This window comes from Podarcis pityusensis, assembly GCF_964106645.2.
Source record: "Podarcis pityusensis genome assembly, chromosome: 5".
Lineage (NCBI taxonomy): Eukaryota > Metazoa > Chordata > Lepidosauria > Squamata > Lacertidae > Podarcis > Podarcis pityusensis.
The window spans coordinates 77,089,789-77,107,958 of record NC_138032.1 but is presented as its reverse complement, the minus strand read 5'-3'; the positions used below and the strand labels follow the sequence as shown (position 1 = coordinate 77,107,958).

Genomic DNA, 18,170 nt, shown 5'->3' with positions numbered 1-18,170 from the left:
ATAGAATCAAACATTAAAAACTTCTCTGCAGTTTGCAGTTTAGTGGATTTCCAGACCCTAAAGGTTATCTGACACAACAGATTGGACTGGTAAAACCTTGGCTGCTTGGTCACTGTAATAATATTTCAAACAGCAACGTGATCATAATAATTGCTTTTATGGTTGATTGCAGTGTAAATTGGGTAAACTAGTTCAAAGGAAGTGGTTTCAGGGACCATGTATGTTTCCTTATTTTGATCACTTGTACTTGATCAGTGGTTGTTTTGTTTTTTAAAGATTGCATTTCAAAGATCCTGGACTGCATCCTGAATGGAATAAGGAACATTTATTTATTTATTTAGTACAAGGGTGATCCCTTTGGGAACTCTTTGCTGGGTTAGCGTAGTCTGAATGGGAATTCTTCTGAACTGGCGATGAATGCTGTTAGTATATGCCAGTGGGGGAAAATCAGCAATTAAAAATGATTAAGTAAGTTTAAATATTTATCAAGGTAATATTCATTATGCAGAATAATAATATGGTGGAAGCACTTCAGCAGATTTTAATACATTGCCATAGTAACTTGCTCTAATGTTGAAAATAGTTTTACAAAATGCCTTTTATTGGTGCAATATTTGTAATAGGGTGCTTTGCCATTTGTTGCTTTCAACGTGGGTGTCCTTCAGGAGCAATACATGGGAACTGGAATGTGCTTCCAACAGCAGTGAAAATGGGCTCATGGATTTCATTTTTGGATGCTTCATTTGCTTTGAAGATTAGTTTGGGTTTTTTTTGTTTTTTTGTTTTTTGCTTTACATCTTTTCCCTCTTTTTTTCCCTAAAGCATAGTACTGCAGCACTGTGATTGCAACATAGATCTTTCTGTCTTATTGCTGTGCATTAGTCTGCCATTTCCTCTGTTGCAAGGAACTGGTACGAGGAACAAGCAGAATAAGCTTCAAGGAGCCCTACAGTCCAGATACGGAGAATATGCCCATGAAATAAGTAAACTTTTTTGCATGGATCTGTTGCTGCTTTAGCAAGAGCCACATTCTAAACAGTGGTGTGTGTGTGTGTGTGTGTGTGTGTGTGTGTGTTACTACAAAGCCCAATCCAGAAGTCAGTCCTGCATTCATAGCTGCAATCAAATAATTAGAAATCTATCATGCAAATGAGAGAGGGAACAATGGGACTGGTTGTGTTGTTTGCATTAAATTGTCACTTTGAGATATAAATTGGTCTTGCAATGCTGAATCTCCTTTATAACAAATGTGTACTGCTATCACTGGCCATTGAGCTGGACCAACAAATTTGAGCTTTGCAGATTCCTTTATGAAGTGACCTCATCTGCACCACTGCACCGAACAGAAATTGACTTAATCACTAGCTTTTGCATTTCCCAGATGTTCCAATGTTTGAAATGAGTACAAATACATTTCAAAACACAAATTTTGAGAGAAGATGCTGAGCAAATGTTTTAAAATATGAATTTTCCTGCAGAATTGTTGAAGTAAAAATTCAAGGTTAATGCAGAACTGAGATGGGACAGACTGATGGGTGAACACTTGTGAAATGGACACGGACTGGGAATAAATTGATTTGGCCACCCTTCATTGGGCCTATGTCCACAGAACCATGGCTAATGGGTTGGATCTTGCAGCATCAGGAACTAAATCTATACAGTTGGATTAACTCTGGTGAGTGGAATGCTGGTATTGGACCAAGGTGACATGGGTTCTCACTGTGTAGTCTTCAGCAAGTCACTTCTTTAGCAAATCACCTTTTCTGCTCACTGCAGGGGTGGATGGGGGCTGAGCGTGCGTAGCAATGTACACAGAGACATTGGGGTGGGACTTCGTTTTGCACCTGCTCCCTATCCAGGGAATCATCTTGTGTAGATCAGGGGTAGCCAATGTGGTGCCCCCAGATGTTGCTGAACCACAATTCCTGGTCACTGGCATTGCAGGCTGGGACTGATGGCAGTTGTGATCCAAGAACATCTGAAAGACTCTAGGTTGACTATGGCAGAGGAGAGAGGCAACTCAAGCAGTTGCCATTTTGGGCCACTGGCATGTATCGTTTGTAAGTTCTAGCCAAGCCATTAAGTCACTTCCATCACTCTTGTTTCCTTAAATCACAGGGCCATGGTAGCTGCAGCTCCAGTCACCTTCCAGTGTTCTTCTCTTGTAGTCAACATGACCAATATCTTGCTGTTTTGGTCTTTCAAAAAATTACTGATAAAGGGAAATGTACGATATTGCAAACAAGGGACACGGGTGGCGCTGTGGATTAAACCACAGAGCTTAGGGCTTGCCAATCAGAAGGTTGGTGGTTCGAATCTCCGCGACAGGGTGAGCTCCTGTTGCTGGGTCCCTGCTCCTGCCAACCTAGCAGCTCGAAAGCACGTCAAAGTGAAAGTAGATAAATAGGTACCGCTCCGGCGGGAAGGTAAACAGTGTTTTCGTGCGCTGCTCTGGTTCACCAGAAGTGGCTTAGTCATGCTGGCCACATGACCCAGAAGCTGTACGCCGGCTCCCTCAGCCTGTAAAGCGAGATGAGCGCCGCAACCCCAGAGTCGTCTACGACTGGACCTATTTACGATATTGTAAACCCATGCTGTTATCCTCATGATTAAAAGCAGGATAATACATTCAAAACCAGCAGAGGGCCTATCAGCTGACCACTTCTCCCCTTTTCTTTACAGTAGTGAAGTGTACTCACTAACCTGTTCTTCTGCAAAAATTCTAGACGTCAGTTTGGAAGAGGAGGCAGAGGAGCTGCTCCATAGGAGTCTGGAGGAGGCCTCAATGTTTTCAGTACTTATATATTTCTATGGGTTCTCAATATTGTTATGGGATGCAGCAGGGAATGTTTGCAAGGAACTGCGAGCTTTATCTTGATCAGAACATGCCGTTGAAATCTCTTGAACTGTTAGAACTTCAAACTGTTTCTTCTTGTTGCTGTTTTGTCCAGCTGCTGAAGATGCTATACAACCCTGCTTGAGGTCTGTTCAGAGAGGCATGCGTTTGCACACACATACACATATAGCTGCCGGATAGCTCAGTTGGTAGAGCATTAGATTATTACTCTCAGGCTCATGGGTTCAAGCCCCACGTTGGGCAAAATATTCCTGCATTGTAGGGGGTTGACCTAGATGATCCCTGTGGTCCCTTTCCAATTCTATAAAGGATCATAGAATGCTGGTTTTGAATGTATTCTTATCACGCTCATAAATTATATTTGTTGGTTATGTTTTCTTGCACTGGAGTGGCCAGTGCAACCACGGATGAGATCCACTGTTCAGATCAGACTGAACCGGTCTACTATTGGTGAAGAGTGGTTAGAATATCACTCCCTACTTCCTCTCCTTTTCTTCCTTCATATGGACTGCCCATTGTGTTTAATCTCTACCTTTTTTTAAAAACGTGGACCATTACTTATTGAAACTGCTGTGGGAAAAATAGCATCATATATTATATAGGGAGAAAGTTACTCCCCCTTTTTTGAATGGTTTCATTGTACAGTACCTCTCAGCACGATGGATCCGAACACATTGTAGCACAAGACAGGTTCCGTGCTGGGTAACGTGACTAATACGACACAGCCTGGTATATTATTAATTCCACATTTCACAGTATGTACGCTTCTGTTGGGAAGAGGAAATCTGTGGGCAATGCTGGGTAGATAATTAACAAGTAAAATAACATGCAAAGGGCTGTCTTAGCTCTTACCCTCCGAAGCAAACAACAGTTGTTCAGAACGCTTTTTATTTTTTTGGAGGGGAGGGAATAATGCACTTCTCCTGACAGGCAAGTGCAAAGTTTTGCTTAAACAAAGAGGAATGTAAAAATGAATTTGGGAGCCCCGAGAATTAGATCCGTCAAGTTAGGCAAGGCCAAATTGAAAGGCATTATTTGGAGATAAACAGCACGTGGATGCAGTGGCATCTGGACCATAAGAAACTTTGTGCAGTTTTGCAGCATTTTTGAGTTTGTATAGCCATATCTCTCTGGCATTGTGGGATATTACACTTTACTGATAGCCTAAGCAAAACGGCATACACTCTTTATGTTTATTTTTAGCTGTTGAGGTTTGGGCATTTGGTAAGTAGTTATGGAAATTGCTTTGCACAGCATATAGAAACACTTGAAAATAAGCATTTGGCATGGGGAAGGAAATCCTCTGCTCTCAGTGTTTGTACATGGTGCTGTTATTTTTAATTGCTATACTAGAAAAGATACTCATCAAATGACAGTAATGTGTAAGGAAAAATGGGCTATGAAGATGGGCTTTAGCAGAGCTGGTGAACAAGCAACAAATCTCACTTCCGTTTCCAGTTGATTGCTGGCTGTGCTCCACCAAGTTTTTCCTTGGCCTCTGCTGTCTCATTTTCTTGCCACACTTGTCTCTGTCCATTGCCTAATCTCCCTCCCTCCCATCCTCTCTTTAATCAGTCCCTCTTTCTTACATCCCCAAACTGGTCCTGCCCAAATTCCTTTGTCCTTGCTTCATGTAGAATCATAGAATCATAGAAATGGAGAGTTGGTAGGGACCACGAGGGTCATCTAGTCCAATGCAGGAATATTTCACCCAATGGCACCCACAGGAACAGGGTTGGAATATATATCTCTGTCCTTTTCCTTTTATTCTTACACTCACTCAGCAAAAGCCTATCTTTGCTATTTCCTGACATGTTCCCATTTGAAATTGTACAGGCATCTGGCAACATACATACATTCTTAATGTTTTTTTATTCTTTGTTTTTTTAAATCCAAATAATTTTTATTGGTTTTCTTGTAAATACAAGAACAACATATAACTACATTAACTTGTCCAGTGGTACATTCTTGAATAATGGACAGACTGCTTTCTTTGTTGATTTTGTCCCCCATTGTATGGTGAACCCCTAGATTAGGCATATTCAACATAGTTGTTGTTGGACTCCCAACTCCCATCAGCCCCAGCCAATGATCAGAAGTTATAGGAACTGTAGTCCAAAAATAACAGTTCTTCCCTCTGCCATAGAGATAGTGTATTGCCCAAAACTGCATGTCCAAGATCTTGTTGTGCTGGCTCCCCCCCCCCCCCCCCGCCGCCGCCGCCACTTGTCTCTACCCATAATCATTCCTGATCCTGGTTTCCCATGTTTGATTTACACATGCCATTGCTCTTTCCCAGGGACCTCTCTCATTCTCAGTATCTTCATTAGCACCTTCTCTGGACTTACCGTATTTTTCGCTCTATAACACGCACCCAACCATAACACGCACGTAGTTTTTAGAGGAGGAAAATCTGTAGGCATGCCACCCGTAGGCATTCCCTCCATAACACGCACAGACATTTCCCCTTACTTTCTAGGAGGAAAAAAGTGAGTGTTATGGTGCAAAAAATACGGTATATAAATCCACCAAGGATGCAGAAGTCCACACAATGAACAGTCAGGCTGATGAAGTTAGGGCTGCCATATGTCCGGGATTTCCTGGACATATCCAGGTTTCGCCTGTAGGAAATAGTGTCTGGGCTAAATTTCCGAAAATCAGGAAAATGTCCAGAAAAACCTGGGCGCATGGCAACCAATGTCGGAATTTCCTTCAAAATAGCTCATAAACTTTGCCAAAAAATCTCAAGAACTTTTGTGTCCTGATTGTCACTTTTTTGAAATATGGCAACTCTAGGTGAAATGCCATCTTGGGGCTGGGTAGGAAGTGGAGATGAGTTATATGACTTTGTTTAGTGACTTCTTCCCTTCAGAGAATTATATTCAGGTGCCTCTTCCCTATTTCTAGACAGTACTTTGACTAAATATCATTTCCAATTAAGGGGAAAGGATGCAATGATTTATTTATTACAATATCAATATCCTACTTCACCGTTAGACGCAGCCAACAACTCACAGGAAAAAGCAACGGCGGAATAAAACTTAAAGCCAATAAAGCATCTGATCTGCAACAGCAAATATCACTTAAAAGGCTTTTAAAAATCAAATACCATTTAAAAGCTTTACCTGCCGTCTAAACACAAACTGGGTTCTTGGCGAATGCCAAAGTGGGAAGAGTTCCAAAGTTGAGGTACTAGAACTTTTCATTTCTGGTCTTTGTTGCCACTCACTTCTGAAAGTGAGTCTTGGTGGCCCCTGAGTAAGCCATCCAAAGAAGATATGAGGTCCTGAAAAGGATGGTGTACTGGTGGGTGATGTCACAAAAGCACTGAGCCTTGATGATCAGACAATCTGTGAAAGGAACGTTGGGATTGGTGTACTGGTGGGTGATGTCACAAAAGCACTGAACCTTGATAATCAGACAATCTGTGAAAGGAACATTGGGATTGGTGTACTGGTTGGTGCACTGAGCCTCTGAGAGCAGGCAATTATCTGGTGGCTTGAGGGAGGTTTGTTTGCTGGAGAGTAGACCACTGCTAAGCCTTATGTATGTCTTAGGCTTTGTATGGTAGGTGTAAAAATTCCCCACTTGTAGGCTTTTCTCTAGTAATAAAAATGTCTTCAGCAGCAGGTATGATAAATTTCAGTCTATTGTGGTAATACCTCTACATTTTTTAAACACATTGGAGTCACATTAACCAAACTTTATCTCCCAAACCTCCTCCTTCCTCCACCAGCCTAGGTCCAAATTCACTTCGCCAGCTGCTTTACAGACGGAAGTTGTTGCAGTTCCCTTGTTCTCCCCTTCCCCTCTACACTCCTCTTCTCTGTTCCCTTTGCCCTCAAGAGCTAACAAGGACAACGTGAGAGACTTCCTTCCATCCCTTTTCATTTACAGTGGTACCTTGGGTTACAGACTCTTCAGATTACAGACGCTTCAGGTTACAGACTCTGCTAACCCAGAAATAGTACCTCAGGTTAAGAACTTTGCTTCAGGATGAGAACAGAAATCGTGCGGCGGCGGTGTGGTGGCAGCGGGAGGCCCCATTAGCTAAAGTGGTACCTCAGGTTAAAAACAGTTTCGGGTTAAGAACGGATCTCCGGAACAAATAAAGTTCTTAACCAGAGGTACCACTGTAATGGTGTGTTCTTGCAGTAGTCACCTTCAGAGCATTGCCATTTCTCCAGCTCAGTCTGTAGCATAAAGGAGGGAGGGGAGTGTTGGTTTGGGGGACCAGTGAGGTCTGAGTGGGCAAGAGGGGATTTATTTTGGGACTTGAATTAAAATCCAAGATGGAGAAGAAATTGTCTTAGGTAAGACAAGCATCATGAACGAGCTCCTGCGACATGTGCTTCTGAGCCTAAAAAATATGAACCTCTTTGACATCACTAGTTTGTGGAAAAAAATAATTTTTTTCCTTAAATTCTCAGCTGAAGTAGATTCAGTGCTGGGGAAGACTATAGCTGTGTAGAAAAAGGCATTAGCTAGAAGCGTAATGCTGCAATAGAAGAATAAAACAGGTGAAATTCTCCCTGTGTAACCTTTAAATTCAGCATAACTATTGATGCCCCATGCTCAGTTAATACAGGATGAGATGGAACACATTTAAACAGAAGGAGAATTTGTGGTTGATATACAATACAGTGTCTGTGGAGATATAAGTAGGAGAACCATTTTAGAATATTGTAAAAAAGTGAATAAACGAAACTACCATCATTTATTCAAAAGCAATTTCTTCACTTTTTGTGCAGCACATAAAAATGTTGTCAGCAAGTTGGGATTTTTACAACATCCTTTAAACAGATCCTGAAGCTTGTTCTAGCAGTTTGAATAGTATTTTATTTTAGCACTAATATATGATATGCATTGAAATACCATAAGTCATCTTGAGCCTATGGGGTGGGACATGGAATAAATGCATATATTTACATCAGAGGCAGTGAATGTGCATAATTAAAAACCAAAAATAATATATATTTAAGAGCATTACTTGTGGTTAGCTGTGTGGCTCATACCATCACTATCACATTGCTTTTCAATTTTTTAGTTTAACAATGATTACATATTTTTGTCATACAAATGTCCTTACTAAGGTGATGTCAGATTGAATGAACAGAAGTAAGCAGCCCCCTCAATATGTTTTCAAATAGCAAGACCTAATTTGGGATACACCCCACCCACCTGTCAAAAAGGCCCAGTCTCCTGGCTAGATCCAGTTGCCCCCCCTTGGGTTAGTATAATGTATTGAGAAATGCCTTGTTGGAAAGAGATATAATTTTACTATATTGTTTTGCTAGTCTGTATTACAGGGTTGTTGCCTTTGTAAGCATAGCTGTATTGTTTCAGAAAAGGTTTTTTTTGGGGGGGGGGGCAGATGGTGACTCCAAAATGCACAGTATTTTTATTAGACCAGCCAAAGTTAGCAGCAGGCTCTTGGTTTCTCCAGAACTCTTCACTGGACAAGATATGACCTGAAACGAGAGGTTTAGCAATGAGGAAGAACCAAAACTGAATACAGTACTAATATGACTGCAGCTTTTAGACTCTGATCCAAGATGGAGATTGCAGACTGAATTGGGCCACTGGGTCACTCTCCCCTAAGCTCATTATAATCACCACTAGATTCCCTCAACCTGTGTTCTGACTCTTTTTTTACCCTTTGTCCCTTCTGCAATGCCTTCGCTCTTCTGTTGAGCAGCGCCTTAGCATGCAGCGAGTGTAACGCGAGAGAATTTTGGTACTGCAGCGAGTGCCAACAGGAACAGGTTTTACTTTACACTTGGCAGCAGCTCCTGGCACTGCTGCGGTGCAGATGGCAGCACATACGAGCGCGGTGCCTGAAGCAAGGACTGTCATGAGCTGCCTATAGCCTCCGGATTGTACCTTTGGCTACCCTTTTCCTTAACCAATAAAGAACTTAATGACATCCATAGGCTGCTGTTGCTGGGAATTGGTTTGCCCACTTACATGACACAAAGGGCCTCCTTGCCACTGGCTTTAGTTAGCCCCAGTCAATAGTTTTCGGTGGTCATGGTAGCTGAACAACCGTCACACCTCTAGCTACATCACAGTGCTGCCAGATGAAATGGGGAGGGTCAATATCCAATGCCTGGCAGTGTGGATATAGAAACACCCCATTCTGGCAGCTGCCTATCTGGTGCCTTTTCACACATAGCAAACTCGATGTATAAAAGAATCCTCTTTGAGGAAGGAATAATGTGTCGCTTTCTCAAAACATCTGCCTTTGTATAAACACATTGAATAAAAGTGTGATCCTTTTTAACAGTTCTGCTTTAACTTGGGTGGATGGCATTGGATTTGTCCTGATCGTCAACATCTCTGGATGAGTGAAGATTTGGCAGGAGTTTAAGACATGCAGGGTATTTCTTGATTTGCTGCTGGGACATAGTCAGTGGCATAGCCTGGTAGGGGCCGCGGGAGTGGTTGCCCTGGGTGCAAAATTATCAGGGGTACAAAGTTTCAATACCCAGTGTTGCCTCAATACAGATGTGTGCTTCTGTGGCTGCGCTCTGTTGAAAACGGCTTCTCCGTGCAAACCAGGAAGTAAACTCTCCAGAAAACAGAATGACTCTTTTCTTATCTTTGCAGCTGCAATCTCCTAGGTGACATGGATGCTGTTAAGCAGTTGAATGTGCATGTGTACACCATCCATTTCCCTCCGTATAACCTCCACCATGCAGCCCTGGGCTCTGGCAACCCATGTTATGTTAAATTTGGCTCCTCTGGCGTGATAAAGTGGGAAAAGGAGCCGAGAGGGAGGGCATGGTGAATGCAGTTTGTGGTTAGCAAGAGCCAATCTCCCTGTTGATCCAGCCAGTGAGCAAGACTGGTTGGGAAGTTTTTATAGGGCGTGACAGTCCTTCCTCCCTGCCATGATGCAGAGGAAGTCAGTGAATGCCCCACAATCTCACTGAACTGTCCAACCACCCCCTAGGACTGCAAGTGCCACCAGTTGAGGAGCAGAGGATGGAACTGGTTGGCACCTGTGGGCTACTGATGTGGCGCTGTGGTCTAAACCACTGAGCCTCTTAGGCTTGACAATTGGAAGGTCAGCGGTTGAAATCCACGCGACAGAGCAAGCTCCCATTGCTCTGTCCTTGCTTCTGCCAACCAAGCAGTTCGAAAGCATGCCAATGCAAGTAGTTAAATAGGTACCTCTGCGGCAGGAAGGAAAATGGTGTTTCTGTGCGCTCTGGTTTCTGTCATGGTGTTCCATTGCACCAGAAGCGGTTTAGTCATGACCTGGAAAGCTGTCTGTAGACAAACGCCAGCTCCCTTGGCCTGAAAGTGAGATGAGCGCCGCAACCCCATGGTTGCCTTTGACTGGACTTAACCATCCAAGGGTCCTTTAACTTTACCTTTACCTTTAACTGCAAGCCCATGGCACTGAGGAATTTCATCTCAGCCTTTCTTGCATCTAGTTATCCCAGTGCAAACCTTTTTCTTTTTTTCCGAGCTAACTTTTCCAGCACTGTATCAAGAACCTCTCCTAAGCACCCGCTTCAAAACAACTGTCAGGAGGAGGATAAATTCCATTGGCAGAGTGCCCAGGAAGAACCAGTGGATACAGAATCAAATGAAACAGCAGGATTAGAAATGCATTAAACAACTTCCAAGAAATGACTCTATCCTTATAATGATCAGAGAGTAGTGGTGGAATACCAATTCAAGATGCATATTCTGATCAGCTTTTTTAAAATCTTTTTTTTAAAAAAAATGCAGAAATGGAGCTGGTTTAGTAATGTCCATGAGGAGCTATACTGCTGGAGCACAAGCGTCGATGTAAAAAGAAAAATAAAGAGCTGTATAACTGACAACCATGTAATTTGATTATGTCGTGGCTGTGTAGTGCCATATAAAAGCATAAGATAAACACTACTTGAAAGCAGGGTGATGAGCTAGTGCTCACTTTAGACAACAACAGGAGGCTGTGAAGAAATGTAGCTGAAGGCCATTGGGGAACGTGAAGTATAGAAAGCACAAAGAATGAGCGGGCACTCAAAGTAGGAAGAAATGTTTTTAATTTTAAAATAGCCGGTTTTGCATTATGTGCAATAGAAATGCGAGAGGAAAGCAAATGCTAAGGGTGCTGGAATGTACATTGCTCTCTTAAACTTGGTCCTCTCAATAAATAATCTCTAGTGAGGGTTAATGGAAGGAGAGGAGATATGATAGCCATATTAAATAGCTAAAAGGTTGTCACATGGTAGATGGAGAAAGCTTGTTTTCTCCTGCTGTGGACCCATACCAATGGGTTCAAGTGACAAGGAAGGAGATTCCATCAGAAAGAATGGTGAGTGGTGTTTGACAGTGGAACGAACTTCCTCAGAAGGTGGTGGACTCTCCTTCATTGGATGTTTTTAAGGAGAGGTTGGATGGCCAACTGTCATGGATGCTTTAGCTGAGATTCCTGCATCACAGGGGGTTGAACTTGATGACCCTTGGGGTCCCTTCTAACTCTATGATTCCAGGAGGGGTGTGTTGTTGAGATGGTGGTGGTGATGATGAAGCTTCTGGTGGGGATTGCAATTGAGACAATCACAGAGGGGCCTTCTGGCTGCCATTGCTAGAACTCCTCTGATTCTAGAGTGGGGCAGAGCTGTCAAAAGGGTCTAGGCCAAGAAGAGGGGGATCTTTTTTTCATACCAGGGCTGGGCAGAACCAAAAGAAAAAGTGGATGGTGCAATGAATGCGAACTTTACCTTTCTACAGTAAGCTATTTTCCACCCTCTGAATCCCCCATCCAGACAAGCAAAGGCATCACCAGGAGCATAAGCAAAACCACTCATGAAAGGTGCAAAATAGGTCTGGTGAATGGCATGGCCTGAGCAGAGGTGGTGTGACTGGAGAATGGTGTGGCATTGGGGAGAGTCCAGAGTCATATAGAGATGCTTATGGGGCCACGTTTACCCTCTGTGCCTATGGTTCTCCACTCCTGGTCCAGGCATTTGGGAATAGACAAAACAGATGTCCAGAAGAGCTATAGACCAAGAGAAGCAAAGGAATGTCAGAAATTATGAATAAACATAGGCTGGCTCAGAAGAGTTGTGAAGAAAGAAGACCAGATTGAGAAGAAAACTGGCAGAGAAAATGGACAAAGAGGAGAGAATTGTTGTTGTTGTTGTTGTTAGAATTCATATACCGCCCTATACCTGGAGATCTTAGAGCAGTTCACAGAAAAGATCAACATAAAAACCACAATATATATAATCAAAATAAAAACAACAAAATAGGTTGTGTGAACAGGTGCTGCAAAGGTGTGGAAGGCTGAAACTTGCATATATACTCAAAATAACACACAATTTCTTTGGCAGCAGGGCTCTGCCAGTTTTTTTGCTCTTCTCATCTCCCTCAGAATATAAAACAGGAAACATCTTGGTAGGGGAGGCAAGCTAAGATAAGTTTTCAACAGACTTGTTCCAATTTTTTTTATTTTTTTTTAGGAAATCAATAGTGGGAGTACAGTTAGAAGAAATTATTGACAAGTTACTAATGAGTCTTTCAACATTATTTGGCCTAGAGGAACATATTGTGGTGGCAATGATGATCTGAATGCATATCATATTAAAGAAAGCTATAATGATCTTTACAGATTCCAAACAGATTTACAAATAGGCATCATCTGGAATTCAGGCTTCCTTGTAGTTTGCACTATATATATATAGGAAAAGTGCTGATCGATAATACAAGAAGCCAACCAGCAATTCTTCAAAACAAGTCATAAAGAAATCAGGATACTTCCTGAGAAAATTGGTTTCTGTTTCAGTTGCTTAAGATATAACTTCCTTTGAGAAATAGTTATGACAGGTTCACCTGATTGCTCCCCTCTACAAGGTCACCTTTGCAGTTATTGGAGAAGGGAGATCGGTGGAGCTTGGGTGTGAAAGAAGGATTCAACACTCTGGTTGTTCACATCTTGGCTCTGACATTTTCTGAAGAATCTGACAACTGTTAATAATTCCAAGTTTCCCCATGACTCACTGTAGCAATTAGATTTCTTGAAGTGCCAGTTTGTGAACCGAGTCAGGGGCAGAGGACCAAAGCCATGACGTCCCACCCATACAAAAGGTCTCTCCACACCCACATCTCCTGCCTCTGGGCTCCCAACTTGGAAGCCTTTGCAATACCCCTGAGAGAGCTGAATTTGACCTGGGGATCTCCAGCCATCATCCCACAGCTAGAATAAAAACTGAAGTCTACACTGTATGTTTCCCAGTTCACCATATCTCTGAGAGTGGCATTTCTTTAGAAATAACAGTCGCTGTAGTGAAATGGAGCCCCAAATGTATGGATGTGCTTCTAGAAACATGGCCGCCCCCTTTTATTTTTGTGGAATAAAAAAAAATAGTTCAAGAAACTGGAATAATTGCAATATATATCTATTGTGCATAAAGAAGGTGGGAGTTAAAGCAAAGAGCTCTTGATGATGAGTGACGGGGGGTTGCAGAGATGGTGTCAGGGTTCAGTGCTACCCATACCTAGAACTGGGGTCTCAGAGGAGGAGCAGGACCCCCTCCCCACCCACAGTCCTATGCTGCCAGGATTCTTGGGGAGCCATCAGATCTAGGTGTCCCCACCCCAGACATCTACACCAATTCCTGACCCACTTTTGGAGCCACCACTCCTGCCATGTCACTCTCAGGGCCACAGGAATAGAAGAGATGGTAGACTAGACAAGAGCTTCAGAGCCTGAGGTTCCCCACCCCATAGGAAGTTATGGGGACTAGTGAGTTGTGTCAAAGGTTTCACAGAAAAGGTGGGCTCTGAATGATCATGGCCCAACCCTCCATATGTGCATGTGTTGGACCCCAGTCTGACCTTTCAACATATTGATTTTCTGTGTCAGTGCATTCTTGTAGCCATTCGAGCACAGAAATTAGACCCAACCTACTTAAGACCGTCAATGCATGTCTTTCAGTTGCACACAAGTAGCAGTGTGTATGTGTCAAAACTCCAGGGGTCAACAGTGGATTTTGACCTCCCCCACTGCTATCTTGATAGGCACCCCCCTATTGATATTTACATTCAGAAGGAAGCCGCTACTAGCACCTATGGAAGCTCCCCTCACTCAGGCAACTAGCAGCTCCTGTGTTTTCTTTCATTGGGGCCACAGTTAGAGGACAGAGTTGAAAATCCCTTTCCCTGCCTTGCAGTCCTGAGCCTGCTGCTCCTTTACATTTCTCTTGCTCTTTACATTTCTTTACTTAGCATCAGATGTAGTTTGACCCTCAAATGCTAAATCAGCAAGTACAGGCCATATACCATGGCCTTGTAGTTATCTGTCGGAAGTAGTATGCCTTCGGATATCAGTTGCTGGGAATCACAAGTGTGGAAAATGCTGCTAGATTCAGGTCCTACTTTATGGATTTCCCATAGGCATTTGGTTGGCCAGTGTGAGAACAGGGTCCTGGATGAGATGGGCCTTTTGTCTGATCCAGTCTGACTCTTCTGCCATACTTAGCCTTGATCCATAAGAAGCCACATTTCAGCAACCATAATGTGCTGGCACTTTCGAAAGCATGGATTTCTTCCTATACGGTTGACTCAAAGGGTTTGGCCTGGTTCGGGTTCCCAAACATTTGCAGCCGTGTGTCCGTCTTCCTTGCATACGTACTTGAAAACGTTTTAGGACAGAAATAGAGGGCAGAGCTCAGGTGCCTTTTGGCAATCAATACATTCTTTCACCTTGGTTAAGAAGGCACAACAGCATTTTCCCCTTTACCTCCCAAGAATTAAAAATCCCAAAGAAGTAAACTAACATGAGGTCAATGTGAGGTGATCGTTAGAAAGTCAAAATGCCTCCAGTTTGCACTCATCCCTCCAAATGTGGATACTGTGTGTGTCCTACTTAGAATCATAGAATCATAGAGTTGGAAGAGACCACAAGGGCCATCGAGTCCAACCCCCTGCCAAGCAGGAAACACCATCAGAGCACTCCTGACATATGGTTGTCAAGCCTCTGCTTAAAGACCTCCAAAGAAGGAGACTCCATCACACTCCTTGGCAGCAAATTCCACTGTCAAACAGCTCTTATTGTCAGGAAGTTCTTCCTAATGTTTAGGTGGAATCTTCTTGTAGTTTGGATCCATTGCTCCGTGTCCGCTTCTCTGGAGCAGCAGAAAACAACCTTTCTCCCTCCTCTATGTGACATCCTTTTATATATTTGAACATGGCTATCATATCACCCCTTAACCTCCTCTTCTCCAGGCTAAACATGCCCAGCTCCCTTAGCCGTTCCTCATAAGGCATCGTTTCCAGGCCTTTGACCATTTTGGTTGCCCTCCTCTGGACACGTTCCAGTTTGTCAGTGTCCTTCTTGAACTGTGGTGCCCAGAACTGGACACAGTACTCCAGGTGAGGTCTGACCAGAGCAGAATACAGTGGCGCTATTACTTCCCTTGATCTAGATGCTATACTCCTATTGATGCAGCCCAGAATTGCATTGGCTTTTTTAGCTGCCGCGTCACACTGTTGGCTCATGTCAAGTTTGTGGTCAACCAAGACTCCTAGATCCTTTTCACATGTACTGCTCTCAAGCCAGGTGTCACCCATCTTGTATTTGTGCCTCTCATTTTTTTTGCCCAAGTGCAATACTTTACATTTCTCCCTGTTAAAATTCATCAGGGAGAAATGTACTTCTAAAACGATTATACTTTGAGCAATTGAAGCTTGCATACTGGAAGCCCCCAAAATTGTCAATAACACCACCTCTTCCTCTTCTTTCTCTCTTCCTCTCCCCCTCCTCTCAACATTTCCTTGGGGTCAGTTTGAGGCCTTGGATTTCTTTCTGTTAATTTATAGCACTCATATCACTATATGAATTAGTATTGCTTTTGTCTTTTGGCTAATGACTGTGGAATATGACAAAAGATTGTAATGGTAGCAAGAAAGTGTTTATTGGTTTAGGCAGCACAAAAGAGGATCATCTTATTCAAGGGGGCGCAAATAATCTTGTCGTTACTGTGCAGCGAGCAGAAGGCAGAGGGTGAGAATTTGGAAGAGTACGTGACATGTTTGCCACAAATGCTCGAAAGGCAGGGTGTTTTTCCCTTAGCTGTTTTAGGAATCATTAATCTGGGATTTATTTATAGCTGTCAAGATTGGTTTCTTGCAACAAATATTTATGCAAAGAGAGTCGCCAAGCAAAGGGTGTTGGGAGCACTTTGCAAAGATGAGATTAAAGCTTCAAACTAACAAGAGGCTGTTTATCTCCTGGGTAGCTCAGATGAAGCCTGTTGTGGCTACCCAAGTGAATAACTTTAAGGATAATTTTTGAAAGCCACATTAGGGCAATACTTTTATTGTTGTTGTTGGCATTCGCCAGTCTCAAGAGACAATGAAGTCTGCCTCTGGGGTGAAGTCAAACCTCTGGAGAAACACAGCACCTGCTATGGTGGCAGAGACTGGTAACTCGTAACCGCTGCTTCCCATGTTGTTGTTTTTGCTGCATTATAGTAGCACAAAGTGACCTCTCCAGGGTGCAAGCCTGGGCTCTCTGTATGGAGTTCCTGGGCTGCTCAGGTGACAATTGGCTTTGCTGATGTGGTCCAAAGGAAAGCAGAGCAATGCATTTGGCACTAGTTTGGCTGCAGAGGTTGCTGGAAGGAGGTGTACAATACGCCATCCAACTGTCTTAGGGACTCCACTATGTATTACAAAATATTGCACAAATATATAGTTATATATAAAAAGGTTACAGCAATACAACGTTACTAATATGTAATCTATAAATTGATATCAATTCATTTCCCTTCTGTCACACCCTTCGGATTCTCACCCAGGATCCAAACAAACTCTCAGCTTGCCCACAAAAGTCTCTCAGTGAGAAGAGTTCCTGGAGATAGTGAACATCACCCTAGCCTCTTCCTCTAGACTTGCTTTTTATGGCGAGGCTCAAGATGGAGGGTACTTCTTCAGGTTGCCCACAGCTGTGTTCCATTCAGCTGCACTCGCCACACCCAGTTCTAGGTGCAGTAGATTTGTTGAGTTTCCCAGGGGTGCAAAAGTTGGGGGAAAGGGTCCCCCTCTACTCACAGCTCTTTCTTCACCCTCTGTCATCTCCTCCTTCTCCAGCTACCCTGGGCTCTAATGCTGTTACCCCACCCAACAGGAAACGGTTACCATGATGTCAGGTGGCCTTTTGTGCCTACAGGAGACCTGCAGAGAACTCAGCTGATTGTCATGTCTTGCAGAACCCCTTTCAAAGCTTCCCATGACCCCACAACCCACTGACTGCCAGGGCTTCAGAAGCCCCTTACGCTATCTTGCGGAGCACTTTGCATAGGGCTTTACAGTCACTGCCAAACCCCATTTCAGCTAAGCCAAGCTTTTACTGGTCCCACAACTGATGTCACATCTGAGGTCTGGTGTAGGACAAGCAGGCATGGCTTGGCCTGGAGTTCTAACTAGGGCTGTGGGCTGGAAGATCCCCACCCCCTGGACTAGATGAATGAGAAATGTCTTGAACCAACTTTATTCTGCAGAGCTTCTCATGCAAACTTGTGCAACAATTTCTATGCCTATGGGACAGTTTGGGTTGCATGACTTTAGGGCAATCCTTAGATTACCAAATTTTTAAAACCAAGAGAATATCTCTAAATTATAAACTCTATCATGACATCCCCTGCCTGCATTGTTTGGGGCTTTTTTGGGGGGGTGTCTGTTATTTACCACAGGTATTTCAGGTGCAGGGAGGTGACCCGGATGCAACAGGTAGACAAGGGAGCGCTGCATGGTACTCATCTAGACTGGGAGTGGTGGGGGAGAGAAGGAAGGATGGGGTAACCATGATTTGATAAGACTCTTGTCTTTGCTCTCCTGCTGTCATCTCGGACACAGCAATAGCAAGAGAAATCAATAAGGCATACCTACGGTAAGACACTCAATCATCTTTGTAATGTGTTTTGAGATCAGTGGATGAAATAGACATATACTGCGTTAGGAATCATCCATCTATCTATCAACATCTGCCACACACTTAAAAAGGAAAAAAAGAATCTCAACAGTGTCGTTTGTAACAGAAACCTAAAAGTATTCTCCTCCTAAAAATACAATTAAAAGCGACAAAGGAACAGAGCTTTGAAGTGAAAAATGTGCAGGTCTATTTCTTGTAATTCACTGAGCCTTATTCCTGGCTAGGGGTGGTGATGGAATTCACTGCAAGAAGACCAAACATTGAATTGGCCCCTGTAGTCTACTCGTCTGCTCTGTTTGCAAAGTGGTCTTTCTTTCAGTGACTAATGCGGATTTCCCTGATGCTGGTTTGTTTGTTTTTAGAATAATTTGAATATGA

General features: G+C 43.2%; 1 protein-coding gene and 1 long non-coding RNA gene across 7 annotated transcripts in view; one reads left to right on the top strand and one right to left on the bottom strand.

The window, feature by feature from the left end:
* GRID1 (glutamate ionotropic receptor delta type subunit 1) overlaps window positions 1-18,170 on the top strand; it is a 707,273-nt gene that overhangs the window by 146,140 nt on the left and 542,963 nt on the right. The window lies entirely within an intron of this gene.
* LOC308476934 overlaps window positions 236-18,170 on the bottom strand; it is a 347,257-nt gene continuing 329,322 nt past the window's right edge. Inside the window, exon 5 of the long non-coding RNA XR_013986225.1 lies at window positions 236-246. This is a non-coding gene — a long non-coding RNA (uncharacterized lncRNA). The remainder of the gene's footprint in view (window positions 247-18,170) is intronic.